The 14,158-nt window shown below is 37.9% G+C and overlaps 1 long non-coding RNA gene across 2 annotated transcripts in view; it reads right to left on the minus strand.

The window, feature by feature from the left end:
- Nucleotides 1-12,189, minus strand: part of LOC122185189 — a 71,016-nt gene extending 58,827 nt beyond the window's left edge. For both annotated transcript variants that reach the window (XR_006180781.1, XR_006180777.1), the window contains exon 1: nt 12,146-12,189. This is a non-coding gene — a long non-coding RNA (uncharacterized LOC122185189). The remainder of the gene's footprint in view (nt 1-12,145) is intronic.
- Between the last annotated feature and the right edge of the window lie 1,969 nt (nt 12,190-14,158).

A 14,158-nucleotide genomic window follows, 5' to 3' on the forward strand; every position in this document is an offset into this window, starting at 1 on the left:
AAAGAATAAACAGAATAATTTGTTCCTTTTTTGTATCTCACAAGCTGAATGTTAATAAATACAAGACCTTAGAAAACATACTACAGTCACAGACAAGTTCCAAAGACTGAGATTAGCCTAATACTCTTGTTTAGTCTTAATGACCATCTGAGATATTACTTAAATTAAATTTTGAAGTTTATTTATCTTAACTGTGACTTTTATTTTCCATTATTTGAAAAAGGCAACACTTCTAGAAGAAAAAGCTCCAACAGGACTTGCTTCAGAAATGTGAATCTAGCAGGGAACTTTTGTTAGGTCCACAGTCAGTTGCAGTCACTATGAATATTCATTCAGAAAGGATCAAGTTAGGATGTGTAGTAAATCACCATCTGTTGACCGCATTAAGCTCAGTCTTTAGTAAGCTCCCTAGACATTCTCTCTGACTAAGCATGTTTCTCTGCATCATTCCCAATCAATAGCAGGGAAAAACAGGCATGGTCCACCGTAAGTAAAAAATAAGAACTGTATTTCTCCCTAGAAGGATGATTGCTTCAGTTTACCTTGTCAGATTTAACAACAAACACACACAAAAAAAGCCAAACAAGCAAAACAAAAACAAAAACAAACAAACAAACAAAACACCCTAAAACCAAATATTTCCCACTGCCAAACGTAGCATCCTCCTGCTGTTCATCTTCTTTCTGTGCCTCCTGAATGCAGCTGTTTATTGCCTGCTCTCTCTCCCAGGGCTCTGCAGGGCTGCAGCATATCAGCACCACTGCAGCAGGGCTGAGCAAAGGGCTACTGTGGAGGCAGAGCAGCGTGTATAGGGATGGGATGGACAGGACAGGGCAGGATAGGGGTCTTGTGGGAATGTAGGGCAAGGAAAGCAGTGTGGATGCAGGGCTGCTCTCCTGAATTTTCACATTTAAGCAATGCTTTCACCATCAAAAGATTTGGTGTTATTTTAATTTTTTGTTTTGCCCCCTTTTCTTGCTTGTATAGAACAACAAAAAATGCATGCATAGAAGAGAAATGGTACAGCACCGGGGCTCTACCTGAAAACAGAGAAAAAAATGGTTCCACTCAGAGACCAGGGGTGGAAAAAGAGACACTGCTCTATCTAGAGGAAAACTTCTTCCAAAAGATGACAATTGCACAAGTACTGAACACAGATAAGGCTATTTTCAATAAAACTTTATATATATATATATATGTTCATATACACACACTGTTTGAAAAGTTAAGTAGGCAAATTAGAACAAGAACTCTGCTACTAAGCTTTAGTTGAGGAGAATCAAATGGCAGTGATGTCTTTAAAGAAGTGAAAGGTTATTTGAGTTGTAACAAGTTTTAGTTCTTTCTTTTGGATTTTATAATTAAACTTAAGAGATTTTAATTCAGATTAATTGCAGATTATGATTTTGAAGACTGTAGTGCTGATTTTCTTTTTTCTAATGGGTGCATAAAACAATTGGTTTTTGCTTTGCTTTGTTTTTTTTTTTCTCAGCATGAACAGTTAATGAAATAAACAAACTCTAAAAAAACCATAGAGTGCAAAAAAAACACTAAAAAAGGAAGGGTGTGGGGTGAATACTGATTGCATCTGTTCCTCAGATGGAAGGCCCTTGATGTGTTTCTCTTGCTACACAACGCTGGGGCTCATGGTGGCAGAAAAGACTGCTGTCCAAGCCACTAGCAGTGAAAACAACGACAGCAAGGAATGGAAAAGACTGAGCCATACAACATTCTTCATTTATGACAGTGATTTAAGTAGTTCAGCATTACTAATCCAAGTGATTCTCCAGAGGCCAAGATATAGAAAAGGCAGCACGGTTCAGAGATCTGCACAAATTTATTTAGTGTTTTCTGACTGCTCACCATAACCTTGTAGCGTATCTGGGAGAATGTCACCAAACCCTACAACGAAATTACTCCAGTGACTGAATCACTTGGTCTGCTTCTCCTTGTTTGCTCAGCAAGCATTTTAATGTGCTGCAGAACAAACACAATGTACTACGCTGGTTGCCTCCTCCTCCAGCTTTTACTTTAGCTATCTGTCCTAACACAGAATGGATAAACAGTTTTCATGCCAAATAGTAGTGGATTAGCTACAGCAGTGGTGACGACAGCACAGTGTGCAGAAGGATAAGAGTTACAATAGATATTCCCAAAGCAGTAACGTGAGCTGGGATAAGGTGGGAATGAAATGTCATCATTGAGATGAACATTTAGACACTATGGAAATGATGACTAGTATTTGGATTGAGCAGAAGGGCGAGTTCTACGTCACAGCAACTACCAAAGAAGTTCATCAGACAAAGGTTATGTACGCGAGCCGCACTTTAACCCCACAATCCCTTCCTCCAGCTTGAATGCAGACTACATCACTAATACTCATTCCATACAGTAAGTAACAAACAAAAACAACAGTCTCAAAGTTGTCTTCGACTGGAAGTATGCCACCTTTGATATTCTTTCACTCTGTGTCCAAAACTGACAACTACTAAGTATCTTCATTTTTTATCTGCCTCAAATTCTTGCCACTCCTCAGTGCTTCCCAGGATAGGAACAGTGAATTGAATGTACATCTGAAAAAAATACAGCATGCAAGATTTGAAAGTACCTGAAATAGTAGAAGTGAAATCCATATTCTGCTATAAAAAAAGAAGCATTGTAGCATTGTATCCATGTTCCTAATTATGTACAAAATGAATGCAGTATTTAGCAAACTAAACAGAATATTTTATGACTAGTTCAGTTTTGACACTTCTGTATATATTAATGTAGTAAAATTCTCTACCACCTTTTAATATGCTGAAGCACGTTCACTCCATTTTGTACATACTAAGACTGAAGCATTCTTGCTTCCAAGAGCAACATCTAGAACAGACCCTAAAGCTTCAAGCATCTTTTCAGTCCTCCTTGAAATTTTTCTATGCAATGGTGCTTCCTGTTTCCTATGAAACACTGACATGGTGAAAAAAATTACATTCTGGTTAGCAAGGAGCTCTTACATTGCTGGGATGGCAGTGGAAAAAGGCCAGAGAACCTCATCCAAGGTGCCAGAGAGTATCAGTCTTCTACCTTACCAAAAAAGGCTATTGTTTCCTCCTCAAAAATGTTAATTAATTAATAAAAACCTATTATTTCAAGATTCATTGGTGACTCTTGTGCCTTAACATATTACACTATTTATGAAATAATTGATATTGAACACTCTAGTTAAGAATAATTCCTGGGGGCCCAGGTAGTCTCCTTAAAAACAAGTTCTTAAGATGTTTTAGGGCCCATTTCTTACTTTCATTTTGCTTTACAAATTTCTACCTGTCTTATTACTGGATGTCCTTTAGCCCTTTTCAGCTATGTCACTTACCCCCTCAGTCATGTCTGGTGCTTATCCTTTCTCTCCTTGTCTCCAGCAAGTCTGGATCTCTCTCTGGTTCACTGCCTGGGTCATATTTCACTACAGCTGCCACATTATCTGCAGCAACCATCATTAAAAAGGCTGCCGTATTATCACCAGAAAGGGAGCAAATTTCAACAGCTTTGTGTAGCAAATGCATTGGGGGAGGGTTTCTGCCACCTCTTGCCAAGTTCCCACTGCTTCACTTTCCCCACTGGCTCTCCTGACTTGTAGTTCAGGTTCTGAATTTATCTCAGGTTCCCTCTGTTTTGTTCTCATTAGGAAGGCCTTTGGGCACCATTCTTTTCTTCTCATATTGGAGAATTTGTTCCAGGTCAGATAGTGTCCTAACCTGTAATGAAATGAATGACTGTCCTATTGGCTGCCAAACTTTTCAGGCAGGGCTCCCACATCCCATCTCCCTGCCACTGGTTCTCAACTTGTCTGGACAGATGTAGAATAACATGGGAAAGAGTAAAGTGGATATGAGAAATTAGAACTATTCCTCCCTTCCCAACATACAGTTATAGTAATGTGTCTCGTGAAAGCTTCCACTCACCATAAGTGAGGCTTTGAAAACTGCAGAATAGCTGTGCTATATTCTCAGTTGCTGGCAGTTTGACATTTTCATGGAGCTATGAGCCATGTGAATATGCCTTAGATTTTTAGATGTTAATCCAGCAGTTATTACTAAAGAAAAAAGAAAAAAAAAAAAAAAAAAAACCACTAAAAGCATTGTAGCTACCAAAAGTGAAGATTATGTTTGAGATATCACAACCTAACTCAGAGAAGAGAGATATCTTAGCAATTCATAATATCTCTAGATACCCCTATCCAAATCCATGCCACCATCCTCTTTTAAGATGAAATGAAACTGCTGTGAGCTTAGGAGAATGGGTTTTCACTCACAGCACATGTATGGATTAACAAGGGTGTACTTTGAAGCATAAGATCTTTTGTCTCTACAACACATTGCTCTTGAGTGTTGCTGGCCGCACTGCTCACAACTGTTCTTGATCAAACAACATACTGAAAATCATCAGAAGGCAGCAAGAGGAACTGCAAGCACTGTGCTGCTGCTAGCTCATTAATATAATAGGGGACATCTTTTCTCTTGGCTGGAAATCTCATTAGAACAGAAGACAAGGAGAATCACCAGACTTTTCGGCCAAGACTCATTCAATCCAACACTGGACAACTAACTCTCTCTGCCTGAAGAGAAGCACTGCAGCTGCACAAACACAGCAAATTAATTTCTGTGTGCTATCATGCAAAAAGAAGATCCACCCTAGAAAGCAATTTATAGCAAGACTAACCTTAGAGGAGCTAGGACACAGGCTGGTGCCTAAATTGAGATGCAGTAAGTCCAGAATACTCTCCATTTTGCAATTTAATTTAGATTAATGCTATCACTACTCTTTTCTTCAGCCTCTGAGGTTCCTCTGGACCCTTGCCTGAGAACTTCAGAGAAATTTGTGCAAGGGAGTTGTATCATGAATACATAACCTATTGACCAACACAGCTGAACATTCGCCCCTCAACAGTTCCATTCCAATAGCTGCAACTTTTATTATAACTTGGCTGTTCTTTGAGGACACTCGTACTATGAAGACTCCAAGACTCCATGCCAAAAGTAAAGCAACCTCCCTTTCAAACCTGCTTACCTCTGTCAACTGACCACATAAAACAGCCTAAGAATTATTTCATGAGCAGCTGTGCTGAATTCTACTTTTAATTAATTACTACCTTTCAGAGATCTACATTTGGACAGTATCATGAGTCCCCCAGAATAAAGAACAAGCAAGCATGCTGCAGCTGTTTCTCTGCAGCAATTCTCTCCCTCTAGAAGAGTTCTCAAATTAATTTTGATGAGATTTGAAAGGAGTAGGCTTGTTCTCCACACTGCAAATGTTTTCAATTTGACAGCTCTGTCGGTGTGGGGGAGGGAGAAACATCAGTGATATCTTTAAGTTATGCAATAAAAAGTTCGTTGTCTTCTTTAAATGCAGATATCTGTTGAAGTTTTAAATGGTCCTATTCTCTCAGGAAAAGACTGAAAAGGTGGTTAACATAAGTCAGCTGAAGAAGCCTGCTGCTGTTCCTGCAAATAAGGCTGACCTTCTGTAGCTACAGGATCGCTGACCTTGTTTTTCTCCCTTGCACCAGTAACTGAGTTTCTTTGCATGAATATCGTATTACCAGCCACATTGCCAGCTTTCACATAGGGCAGCATAGAGCAGCACACAGCTCTAGAACTCACTAAAAACAAACACTCTTGCTTTCAGAAAAATACAGAGGGCCCAAACCTATGCTGAGCTTTGCTCTGACAAACACTTTTCCAAGGCATGGACAATAGACTTCTGGGATTTTAAAGGGGGAAAAAAAAAAAAGTATCAATGGTTCTGCCCCACATTTCAGAAGTTATAGGCTATGAAATATCCAAAACTGTAACTAAAGGTGCCTTGTTGTGGGAAGACACATTTCTTTCTCCTGCCATCTAGTCCTATGTCAGTATTTCAGACTTGCAAGGAGAAGGTAAGAGTATGCTTGTAATATTTTAAGGAAAACCATCTACTAGAAAGCCTAACAAGCACACAAGTTTTTAAATTAGTTTTCTTTAACCTTCTTCCATCATCCAGTAAATGATTTTCTATTTACACTAAGGAAACTCCTTCAAGGAGTTTTCCTCCTTCACAAAGGTTTAGAATATACAGCAAGCACTCTCAAAAGCAACAGGACTCTTTCTACATGGATTTCTGTAGTTCACATCAATGCATTATCAATGCTTGAATCCATCACATAAATGAGTTTTACCCACATGTAGTTCCAGTGAGGCAGGGCATACTTTGTCACATTTTACATACAGGGTTTCAAGATGGCCAAGATTATGTGAACTAGCATGATTACAGATGAATTTTGTGGCTGAAATATTGCAGCTGACTTTCAAGCCCAAACCTTTTCCCTTTTGTGAGGGATTTATATTCACATATATATACATATATATATATATATATATATATATGTACACCTGTGTATATGAATACCTCATCTTTCTTTCTGTTACCTTCTTCACTGCTAGAAAAACCACCAGCAGCAACAACTAAAAGGTAGCTTTGACAATTTCCAGCATGAACCCTGCTTCACATAGGTAAATTCCAAAGTTACTGGCCAGAGCCTACACCATGTCGCAGCCCAGCCCGGAGGTGAAGCATGCTAACATTCCAACTGGATGCAAAGACAGCCCAAAACTTCTGCCTTGACAACTCACGACCAAGTCCAAGCATCTCCTGTTTTAGTGACTGCCTTGGACATTCACAGTGGCCAACACCATGAAAATAAGGATATTAACGGATGGACTTGTAGGAGGAAAAAATTTTATCTTTATCACATTTACTGCAGGTCTGTTAAAGGAAAAGAGAGACATTTGGGGGAGAATGAAATAGACTCTTTCATAACTCAGAGCGATGTATTTTTAGACTTAAAAATGATATTACTTCTACATGTCAATCTTCCCAGAAAATTTTCTATAATAGATACCTATTTCAAATGAAGTCATTTCATTTCAAAAGATTTGATACTGTGCAGTTACTTTTCTTATATTATTTGTACATTTAACCTGCAGGCAAGTAATATGCTGCATTAACCACATTGTAAATATCTAAATGTACACAATTCTTTTTGTTTATCTAATAAAGCACTACGCTCAAACCCTATGGCTATAACCTTTCTTTCCACTTAACCTACAGCTTTGATATTATATTTATCTGCATTATCATCAATTTACAAAATCTGTCAAATGACAGCAGAACCAAAGAACCTCCAGACGCACCAGAACTCCATTTCCAACAGTAGAAAAATCTGTAATTATTTATGTCAGTAACTTATAGAGCATTATTTTGTTAACACGCCTAGCAGTAATTCCTATGTAACTTCAGAGTTGGGCCTTGTTGAATGGGGCTGGACCAACTGACCTTAGGAGGTCCTCCGTTATTACAGTTTCAGTAATTACAGTTTCATCTGAAACAGCAAGTAATTACAGCAGATATTTCATTCTTTCCTAGTATTATTTTTTCTTCTCAGAAAAACATATGCAGAGGGAGAATTTTTCCATTAAACTGTCCAGACTAATGGACCTATAATCACAGCCTGTGATCTAACTCAGAAAACATCCCAAAAATTCCCCACTTTATCGATGGAGTTATGAGAAAGGAAGAATTATAATTCAAGAAATCATCCAAGATATTTTTCCCTCATTTGCATCCCTCCAAGGAGCTTTTGAAATGCAGTGTAATAGAGTGGAGTTGCTTACAGTATGTCATTTCTTGCCTTGCTCTGGTGAGGCTGCACTGCCACTGAGTAAGCTGTCCTGATGGGTATGTGCTCTATGGAGATTGAGAGAAGCTCTGCTCATTCCTTAGACACATCTGACAGCCTCCTTCCAAACACAATGCCTTATTAATGTCACAGACAGCTAATTGGGAAAAATGCCATGTGCCAGGCTCCTCAGAGCACAGGAGCACGCCTGAGGATGTGCTGCATCCTTGCAGCTTCTGCTGGTGTGTGACCCCCACGCCTGTTTGTCCCCACAGGGTGAAGGATCGTCTCAGAAGGCGCCGCATGGTTTGGGCAGCCAGGCATACAAGCTGCCATGCACACAACCCTCTCATACTCCATATGCAAAAACTGACATCTTACTGCCCATGCAACTGGGCAGAGAGTCTGAAAAAATTAAATATGCACTTATAAGGGTGGGAAAAGAAAGATGTGGAACTTTTCTTATGTGAAAGGTACAATGAAAGCTCTTAAAATAAAAGCTCCTATATCAATCCAAGTAAAAAACAGCTGTGTATGAGAAAGAATAAATTTTTAAAAAAATCAATAGAAAAAAGGAAATAAACGTAACTCTGCAGTAGAATTAAGGAAATCAGATGATTCCTGAATACACTGGGAATGAGAATTTCAGTTTTTGAATTCTCAGAACTGAAACTGAAAAAAAGCACTAAAAATCTCAGAACCGCAGTGAGGGAAAAGAGCCAAATTTGCTGCATCTACTTCAGATCTATAAACTAATAACCTGAAGTATTATTACAGAGAGGATGTCTTATTTGTCTTACCTTTTTAATTTTTCTTCCGTTTTCTAAGATTCAGATAGTTAGTAAAACACCTCATATGACATCAACACAGCCACCAGCTACAGTTACATTAACATCTAACCAACCCATCTTTCCTTGTACTGGATCACCACTCACTATTTATAGAATCATAAAATCATATAATGATTTGGGTTGGAAGGAAGCTTTAAGATGATCTAGCTCCAACCCCCCTGCAACAGGCAGGGACAGCTCCCACTAGACCAGGCTGCTCAAAGCCACATTTGATATCAAAAGCTGCATTTCATTATTCTAGGCCAAACACAGAATCTGTCCTCTAAGAAAAGGTTTCCTGTCAGGCAGGAAAATACAGATTTTGTAACCCCTCCCACTTCCAAACACTTTCATCTTCCTTATTCTTCAATGCACTGCACTGGATTTTCTCTTAAGTGTACTTACAAACTTGATAAGCAAATCGAAGTCCAAACAGTATGTGTTCAGTGTTTTACTCAAAACACAAGGCAGTTCTTCCAACCACATACAATACCTTCATGATAAAAAGCAGTTGTTCAAGCATTTTTCTATAGTATCAATTATTTCAAAGTGTGACAAAGTTTTAAGCATTTCATTCTGAATTGTTCCATTATGCACTCTTGAGTACATCATGGAGTTTTATGGAATATAATTTGGGTAATTTTGCTGAAAGGTGTTAAAATACAGAAGTCTGGGTGGAATCTGAGTGCTGATTATTTCCTTAATCAACAATTTTCCACCTTCATACAATTACACAGTGAGAAAAGAACATCTCCATGCCACAGATAATGTTGGAGAAGCTCCAGAATGAAGTGAAGATACTGAAATTATCAAGGCTTCATTGAGAGTAGACCCCATACTTGATCAACAATGAGCTGAGAATAGATAAAAACTTAGTCACACCTCATCTAAGACTGACCTAGCTCCTTGAATGGAAGATATTCCATCCCTAGCTTGCCCTCAGGAGAATCTTCTCATAACTCTTAGCTGTTAATATCTGCCTTAAGAACTAGGTGTTCTCCATACTGCAGAAGCAACCAAATCCTGGCACTGGGAAGGGCTGGAGTTCACCTTCTTGTCTCTCAGGGAAGGAAATGTTGTCCAATTGGAGAAGAATTATATATTCTAGGGACTTTTTGCAGAGTTCTTGTGGAAATCTGCCACAGTGGCGAGGTTCTTACATCTGTCTACACTGACAAATGGGCTCAGGCCAGGAAGTGAGCTTAAGCATGGGACTGCTGATCCCTCGTGCTACCTTAATTGTTGGCATGCTCTTTAGAAGAGCTTTGGCCTCTGCCAGCTAGCACAGCATAGAGAGCATTTTGGGGTAAAGCATACACTGAGGCAGTTCCCAGTGGGAAAGGTAGACAAGCCTGCACCATACTTGGCTTCCTCTGCCCCACAGCCTCCCAGCACTGCCAAACAGGCTTTTCATTACCCAGCAACATCTCATACCACAGCCCAGGGCATGCAATGCCCTGCTTCAGCTTTCTGCTGTAAAACTATCAGGCTGAAATGCAGACCAAAGTGCCTGAAGTCACCTGAGAGCAGATCCTCCCCCAAACCACCACTCAGGCACGAATCTGATGATGCCCTGGGACCAACGAGTTAGAGCACAGGCTCACATCAGATGCAGGGCCTGGGGCAATGGAACACAGACATGCCAGTCTGTGCTGCTTGGTCCCAGGGCCAAGGAGATACAACTAGCCCTGAGATATTTATTTAGCAGTACGGAGGTAACTTGAGGCAAGCCTTCAGTAAAATCTTACTCTGATACGCCTGCAGACTGTTACGGTTAGGATTTCTCTGTAAGGGATATCATCAGCTGCCGTCATTAAAAGGAACAGAAGGAAAAAAAAAAAAAGCACTCTTCCCCCAGTTTGGAAAGAAATTTCTAGCAATTTTTAATTTTCTGCAGGGTAAATCAGCCTCTATCAATGAACTGTCAGTGAGCACCATTGTTAAACGGTATGACAGTGCTAAAGAAAGGCATATTTCAAGAGAAATTACACCTAATTTTCCCAATATCCATAAAGCTACTCATCATGTGATACTATTTCTTTTATATGAGGCCTTCGGCATAGTTGTCCTTACTGTGCTACCCACAGGGAAAGCATTTTAAAAGATAAACCAAACTATCCTATCTCCTATAAGCTATCTGAAAGATTTCAGGGTATTTAAATTAGTAATAAAAGACATACTAAGTAACTAACACAGGCCAGAGGAAAAAAAGATAAAGAAATATGCACCTGCTGTTAACTGCAAGCAGTGTAATCTAATGCTTTCACCAGACGTCAGCAATAATGATAAAACCTACCCACAAAAAGGCTAAGTCCTTTTTTATGGTCTAGATATAATTAACATTGACAATACCTAAGCTGTCAGAATTAGTTAGTGATGAAAAGGGGAATAGGATACTAAAACCATCTGGAAATAGACAAAATTGGAATAACTAACTTGGATTGACAATGGTGAGAAACTCAAGGAGATAAGATTTTTACTCCCTAGATTCTCAACTCTGGGTACTCAGAAATAAAGTTAAGACATCATATTGCTGTTGCAGCAAGTATTTGGAAATAGAAGGAGGCATAACATTATAAAGCATAATTTTTTTAAAGTAGATTTTTTTTTCACTGTCCTGAATTGAAACAAAATTCCCAAAAGCTTAAAACCTTTCATTTAAAGACTACTCTTCTCATTGTAACCTAACTGAAAGTATTTGGTTTCTGCAGCAAAACCTGCAGTTTTGAAGCTCCATATATTCCATTCCTATGTTGCATATAAGTAATCTTTGCTAACTCTGTCAGCCTCATCCAGCTGCTATTGTTGAACAGTTAAAAAAGTGACTGTATAGAAATGCCACACAAAATTACACCTTCTCTTTACATACTTTCATATTCAAAATGAAACCTATCTGCTACACTGGCAGAAAACAAGTTTCTATTCCTAGCAGCCTAGAAAAAGCACGTTTATAGTGCTTTGTGCATTGAAAATATCACCAACTAATTACACAATCAAACAGCACAGAAAAAGAACACAATTAATTTGTAGATTTTTGCTGAAGGTGGGCAGGAAACCAGGATTATTTTTATATGCAAATGCAACCACTGAAGTCCAGGAGAGCAGAAAGACAATAGCAACTTATAACTATACCTAATGCTGAGTATCTCAAATAACTGAGAGGTCCAGTCTGGAGCTGTTCTGAAAGATGATGCTTGCAAACATCAGACATAGTTTACAAACAATTTGTGGAGACAAAAATCCACATAGGCCAAATGCTTTACTCTGAGAATACTGTTCAAACAGTATTCAAACACCTAGAAAATTCTTTTTTTTTTTTAACTATAATAAATACAATACATACTCTAAAAGCATTAGCAATTTTTGATTTTTTTTTGTGGCTTACAAAGCGAAATTCATTTTCTTTATTTTCAAACTCAAGGAATTTGCATTTCCTGCATTTTCCTTGAACCAAAAAGCATATTACTAAATTAGTATGCTTATCTTATAATTACATGGAAATATTCAGCTCTACCTAGAACTTCCAGAAGGTTTTCCTGCATGACCACTTTATATCAGAAATGTACATATTTGTTATACAAATATTAGAAATGAAAGAAAAATGAACATTTACCTAACCAGGGCTAGAATCCTCTTCATGCTGCCCCCAAATTCTTCTGCTGATGACAACAATTACACAGTGAAATCTGAGTAAACCATAAGCAGGCATATAAGCAATGATGAGATAATGCTACTTCTTTGAAAGTCTTTGAAACATACTTGGAAAATGAGGTGCAACAAATACAAGTTGTATTCAGCAAGTTCAACTGAGATATTTGATGCTTAAGAAATGAGATAGAATAAAGAATACTCTCAAGAATTAGTTCCTTCAGTTTCTGCTGAGAACTCTTTTCTACGATGAGATCACATAAAACTTATACCTTAGAAACACAGACCAGTGCTTTAATCAGTCTCTTTCTGCCTGCCTTTGAAAACTTGCACGTATTTTTCTCAAGTAATCAGATCAGCCCTATTCAAGTGGTTTTCTACTGCCCATACCTTCCAAGTAGGCCTCCAGGAAAAACAGAAAAAAAAAACAAACCCAAAACCTCACTGTTTTTGAGATGAAAGGAAATTGTTAGAAAAAAAAAACAAATAATAAGAAAAAATATTTTAAGTGTTTCTACAACATAAAGCAGCTCACTGATGTTCCCCAAAGTTAGAAGCTCTACTTGCAGCTCCTTTTTCCAGCTCACTATACATATTTGAACCCACATCTGCTCTAGGTTCTACATCAAATCAAGATGGTTTGGATTTTTACAAATGACCTCACCAGCTTTTTTTCATTTCCTTTCTGACTTTTGCATTTATGCAACACACTCTCATATACATCCATGTTTTCTCATTTCCCAGATGAAATGTTCAGATTTCAGAGAAATTTACTCTTCAGATAAATTTACTGAGAAGCTTCCCAAGTAATTTCAAACTTTCTATGCACTCATGATTAAAATGCTAAGTTGAATCCAAAGCATAACTATATCATATAGTTAATAAAATTCTCACGAAAGCTTTCTTCTTATTCTTCTTAAGCAGCAAAGAAGAATTCAATCAAGAAGTGAATGAGCCAGAAAGAGAAAATTATTGTATGCTGGTTCTTTAGCAGACTGGCCAGACAACACAGGTCACCCAAGAAACTAACCTTTCTTTAGAGAGTCAATGATTCCCTACCAGCAGTATGTAACCAGACTGCTGTTACAAGCCACTTACTATTAATAATCTCTCAGCTCTGGAAGCATTAGATACTCAATATCTGTCAAACTGCATATCTATGCAGGCTCAGATCCATTAGGAACACTAGATATTACATCATACATGGAATTTCTGAAGAATTTTCTGCTTGTTTAATAACTTGATATTTACAAAAGATGGCACTGGAGACCACAGCCCCTGGGTGGACACTTGATAATGACTGAACACAATCTTTCATAAAATTAACCATTACTTGCTATTACTAGCTAATGCACTGGGAGAAGGATCTGAGCCTTGGTAAATGTGTGGAATTTCACCTTCTATACTGACTATTACAGAACACTATTTTTTTATAGATTACATTGCAACGTGTCAAATTCTCAGATTCTAATGACATTCCATTTTAAAAATGCATGTCCCAGACCTGAATTTCAATGTTGGTGAGTTGGTAACAACCTAGTATGGATTTGACTTATAACTTTGAGTTTCAAAGAGTGGCACCAGAGATTTAAAAATAAAAAATGGATTGTGTTATCAACATTTAAGCAGTTGTGGCATGTAACCCAGAAGAAAGCATAAATGCTATAACTAACCTTATTATAATCAAATTTCTTCTACTGAGCAATGAGAGTGGGGAAGGGCACTATAAGTACTCATACAGAATATCAAGTGTTTCTTACCATTAGTCATGTTTTCAGTTTTAGAACTGATTATGCCATCTGATTTTTATCATCTCTAAGGAAGAATAACTAAAGAATTCCACATCACTGAGGAAAATTTTATTTTCCTATCATCCACTACTGACTAGATTTTTTCAGGTATTTGTTTTTTCTTTCTTGTTTCTTGTTTATAAAAAAAAAAAAAAAAAAAAAAAAAAAAAAAAAAAAAGAAATAATAC

The sequence above is a fragment of the Lagopus leucura genome, unplaced genomic scaffold, assembly GCF_019238085.1.
Source record: "Lagopus leucura isolate 7727_CA_CO unplaced genomic scaffold, USGS_WTPT01 Super-Scaffold_73, whole genome shotgun sequence".
NCBI lineage: Eukaryota > Metazoa > Chordata > Aves > Galliformes > Phasianidae > Lagopus > Lagopus leucura.